The sequence below is a fragment of the Desmodus rotundus genome, chromosome 4 (genome assembly GCF_022682495.2).
Source record: "Desmodus rotundus isolate HL8 chromosome 4, HLdesRot8A.1, whole genome shotgun sequence".
NCBI classification, from domain to species: Eukaryota; Metazoa; Chordata; class Mammalia; order Chiroptera; family Phyllostomidae; genus Desmodus; species Desmodus rotundus.
This window is the reverse complement of record NC_071390.1, coordinates 106697456-106702134: the sequence shown is the minus strand read 5'-3', so window position 1 is coordinate 106702134 and position 4679 is coordinate 106697456. Positions and strand designations below refer to the sequence as shown.

The window sequence follows — 4679 nt, the reverse complement described above, 5'->3', positions numbered from 1 at the left end:
CAAATTTGTGGGGCTGGGGTGTGCACCCCTCTTCAAAGCAAAGCTAAGGATATTTTTTCTCTTTAGTGTTTAAGGCAGACATTAACTACAAGTTAATGGGACCCAAAATATCTCTATTCTATGTTATTAAGGTTAATCTTCTTTAATTAACACAATCAGAGGAAAATAATATACTTTGGAGGCCAAAAATGTGGCATATCTTAGATCAAAGGTTTTTTTCCTGGTGACTCTGATTATCTTTTAAAAACTTGCATCATTACCCTGGTTGGTGTGCCTCAGTGAATTGAGCACTGGCTTGCAAATCAAAGGGTCGCTGGTTCAATTCCCAGTCAGGGAACATGCCTGGTTTGAGGGCCATATCCCTAGTTGGGGGCATACCAGAGGTAACCACACATTGATGTTTTTCTCCCTCTCTTTCTTCCTCCCTCCTGACCCCCAAAAAACATGCATCATAGAAGTTTCTATTGTATAGTCATTAGGTTTTTTGCCTTATTTACCTTATATAATACTTATTCTAACTGTTAAATCATAAAACAATCGGGATTTCCTTTTATAATGTTTATAATATTGGCAATCCAGAGGGGGACACTCTATGTAGACTGTATTTTTGTAATGTTTTATGAATAGAATTATTTCCAGAATGGTAATTACTTGTTTATGAACAGCTTCATTGAGAACAGAGCTCTGCACCCACCATGGTGCGCACATATATGTGCCTTGAAGAACGGGAATCCCGGATATAGATGTCACTTCACATGTCACACGGAAGGTCTGTCGAGTGAGGCCTCTGCATCTTCTCCACAGCCATTGAGAGAGACAGAACTGCCCTTGCTGGACCTCATTTCTGTGGAGGATAGTGGGTGCGAAGAAGGCCCTTGTTAAAATAAATGTCATCATGTGCTTGGTGTGGTCCCCACCTGTAGAGCACCCAGTAGATAACTATATCGAGATCACACCTGAACGAAGGCTCACATTTCCATGGATGGATGTATCAGCGTAGCCATCTGTCATCCACAAGAGAACAGAGCTTGGTCAAAGTAATACAGTGGGGTGAGGAGTATCTGTAGGCCTGGGCATGGCCGGATGGGTGCATCAGAACAGTAAGGGATACTTGAAGGGTGTGGTCACCTAGGAGACAAACGAATTGATAAGTAAGTTCATGGAGGTTGTCCTATAACCTACAAGCACTCTAGGGCAATGCTGTTATTTCTAAAAGAAAATGTTCAGGACCTCAGTGAAGCTTTGAGGTTTAACCTCATATTCAACCACGTTGCAGAGGCCTCGTTCATAGCTTTATTGGAGACCTCCCGATACTGGTGCTTCTCTATGCACATTTAAAGAACTCATGAAAAAAGCAAGGTTTGGGCAAAATTATAATGGGGAGAACCTTGTCTTCAGAAGCTATGCCTAACCTTGAGCATGAAGCTTGGCAGCGTTTTCTGTTGCAGGCTGACCTAAGAGCTGCGTTTTATAAACCCTGAAGCTGAATGGTGCCACCGGAGCAAACAAAGTCAACAGTGTGATGACATAAAGCATCACAGGGCAGAAGTGAAGACAGAGCAATGCACCTGCTTACTCTCACAGGAGACCAGGCATGTCACTGTCTGGAGAATTCCAGGTGCTCCTGCACTGTCCCATCCCAGGACAGGTACAGCAGACCTGCAGGAGCTAAGCGGTCGAGGGGAGAGTGGGAATTCTGCACCAGCCTGGGAAGATAAGTGATGGGAGAGCATTTGAGTGAAAGCTCTGACTTGGCCAGGGTATAAATTGGTTAAGGGAGGGAATTTCGGATTTAAAAGGCAATTGGAGGAATGCCTCTCTGTGCCATAGAAAAATGGTGAAACTCTTCATCTCAGACATCCTGCAAGCTAAGACGACAAATGTTCTGGAAGTGTGTTTGTGTGAGATAAAGAAAGGTTGCTCCATGGGTCGGTTTGACGCAGTGTGGGATGTGGGAATGGAAGGGGAAAGGAATCCCTGAGGACACTCGGCTGGGTCCTCCACTGATCTGTTGCCATGATATTCCTCATGCTCCTTCCGGTCACGGCAGAAGGCAACCCCCTTTAAATGGAGCAGTGTCACGACGCGATGTGGCCAACGGGATCCAAGCAGAAAGCACAGTGTGTGACCTGCACACTCCCACACACAGTACGGGCTGTAAAAACCAGCTTCCAGAGCCATGTCTGATTCACATGGCAGTCACGTCGATGTGGTTTCCTGATTGATTTGGAAATTTATTAAACACTTCTTTCAATACCCTCGTTTATCTTCAGCTTGGATATGCCTGTTTTCTTTCAAAGGAGTTCTAACATGCCCTCTTACATTTTCTTAATATTTTTATTAGACCTGCTCCCAGATTTGAAAGCACTGAAGAGCTAATCAACAACTATCTTCAGGAGGAATGCCTGGGGGCATCCCTGCACTGGGATTTCCAGGGATGGGGTCCACTAGGAGAACATGCTCATCCTCTTTAGCTGTGGAAGTGCTCTGGGTCCCTGGGACAGCTCGTCATGCCCTCTCCAGCAGGGCAGCAAGGTTGCCAGGCCAGGGGAATGGTTCTAACAGAACACCTATAATACCTTGCTGGGACTTCAGCAACCAGAAGCTGATACACCTCTCAGCTGCTGCCCTTCTAGTCGTCTTTGTCTGGTTATCTTGGTGAGTCGCTAGAGCACTGATTTTTGATAATAGAATCTGTGATTAAAGCTATTTGACCCTCTTCTTAGAAAAAGATGAATATAGACACATGCAAAAAAAAAAAAAAAACTGCAGCTAATTGTAGGAAGTTCAAAGTCCACTGAAGCTTGAATAATTTTTGAGATTTCCACATTGAAATAAATTGAGTAAATAAGTTTCAGACCCCTACAAAGCTCTAGGAAAATGTTTTGCTAGATCTTTGTGGACTAACAGTGGATTACAATAGCTTGTTAGCTGGTTGCTACCCACAAATTAACCCTCATTTCCACCATTGCCTGGGAGGTCTTAGAACCACCCGCTGTCAAGAACTATAGCCGTGGGCAACGCACAGTTACTGGAATATTGACCGTGGCTGCCCGAGTGTAGGCACTCTGCTGAAGGCATTTATTCCATGTGGGAGCAGGTCGGCGTCCCAGGGAAAGTACCCAGAAGGCTGCCAGCTACTGCGCAGTTCCTGTCTGTGTGTACAGGGATCCTGGACAATTTTGTTTTATTTTCTGATGCCACATCTTCTCCGTGACCACAGAGTTTTAGTGGTCCTTCTGTGTCTGTCCTTAAGATACCCTCAGGTTGGGGAGACAAGAGATTGAGGATTATTAACTAGCTGGGGTTTGAAGCATTTCCTAACCTAAGAAAGAAGCTATAAATAAAATGCTAGTACATTACTTACGTAATTGGATCTTTGTAACAAGAGGACTGTGCGTGTTTTTAAGAAAGGTATTTAAGACTGCGGCTTCAGTTAACAAAACATTTGTTTTTAATAAAACTCAACAAACTACACCTATTTCAGCATCTCCCTAAATTATTATTTTATGTTTTGCTGCTTTTGGTTTCTTCATGTTCTTTTTTGTGGACTGGCGGGGCAGGCAAAGTCATCCGTTAGCAGAGAGAAAATTGGACAGATGACTAGCTGACTTCTTGGAGGTTTTGTCAACAGACTGGCCTGGCCGTTGAGGATGGCCTTCCTCAGGCTGTGCGGATCTCTTTTAATTATGCTACATTAGTCACGCCTGAGTCCCACCCCTGCAGGTGCAGTGACTCAGGTCGCCCTGCCGTCAGAGGTTCCCCTTGTCATCACCTGATGGAAACATTCTCATGCTCACACCTAACTCGGGACATTAAAGAATGAAATTTTCCCCAAAGGAAGATATCCAGGATGTGTTCAGCTCTTTTATCTCTTTGTTTCACTAACATTGTAGTGGCCATTCCGTGAAATGAAGTCTACCCAGATGGCAGGAATTCAAAAAAGATAAAAGCCTTCTGAGAAGCAGGTGGAGTCTTTGGGAGCAGAGAGCTGGCTCAACCGAAGCTCTGAACTTGTCACCCTCTCCCATCAGAGACACGGTATTATCGGGCCGTATCCAGACAGGCGCTTGGATTGCTTACCTGAAATCATCTGAAGACCAAAGCATAACTGCACTTCAGCTTTCATGGCAAACACTTTAAAAAATGCTGTGTAGGTTCCCCTGTGCTTCCAAAGCAGATGTTTTCTCCACGCATTGGCTTGAAAGCTTGTCGTCCCACAGCTGAATAAGGTCTACGCTAAGGCGTGCGTTCAGGCACCTGGGCAGCCTGAGGCGGAGGCAAGGCACTGCACGGTCCTTGCTCTGATGTTGTCTGCACAGGTCGCCTGTGGTTCTTGGTGTGGAACAGGGTTGGCGTGGCTGGCTGTGAAGGGGCAGCTAGCTGTTGCCATCGCTGCTGGAATGTAGCAATCAGCATAACTTGGAAGTTCATTGTCATTGATGCTTTTTGCAGGAGTCTCAGCCGTTGAGACTTTTGTAAGTAAACGACAACTTTCTCTGGACTCCCAAAGCATTTCACACATATCTCTAATATGTTCTCAGTGAGATTCTCAATTATCGTCTCATTTTACAAAGCACTACCTGCCCCTCCCACCACCACTGGAATGCAAGATACTGCAGACGAGGAACTAACTTATTTATGTCTGTATGTTCTGCAGGTGTTTGTATTCTGATCTC

The 4679-nt window shown here is 44.9% G+C and overlaps 1 long non-coding RNA gene across 1 annotated transcript; it reads right to left on the bottom strand.

Annotated features, from left to right (window-relative positions):
* Positions 1-641: 641 nt before the first annotated feature.
* Positions 642-4421, bottom strand: LOC123478222 (uncharacterized). The gene is made up of 3 exons (XR_006653373.2): positions 4084-4421; positions 957-1128; positions 642-844 (listed from the first exon to the last, which is right to left on the bottom strand). It is a non-coding gene; the product is annotated as an uncharacterized lncRNA (long non-coding RNA).
* Between the last annotated feature and the right edge of the window lie 258 nt (positions 4422-4679).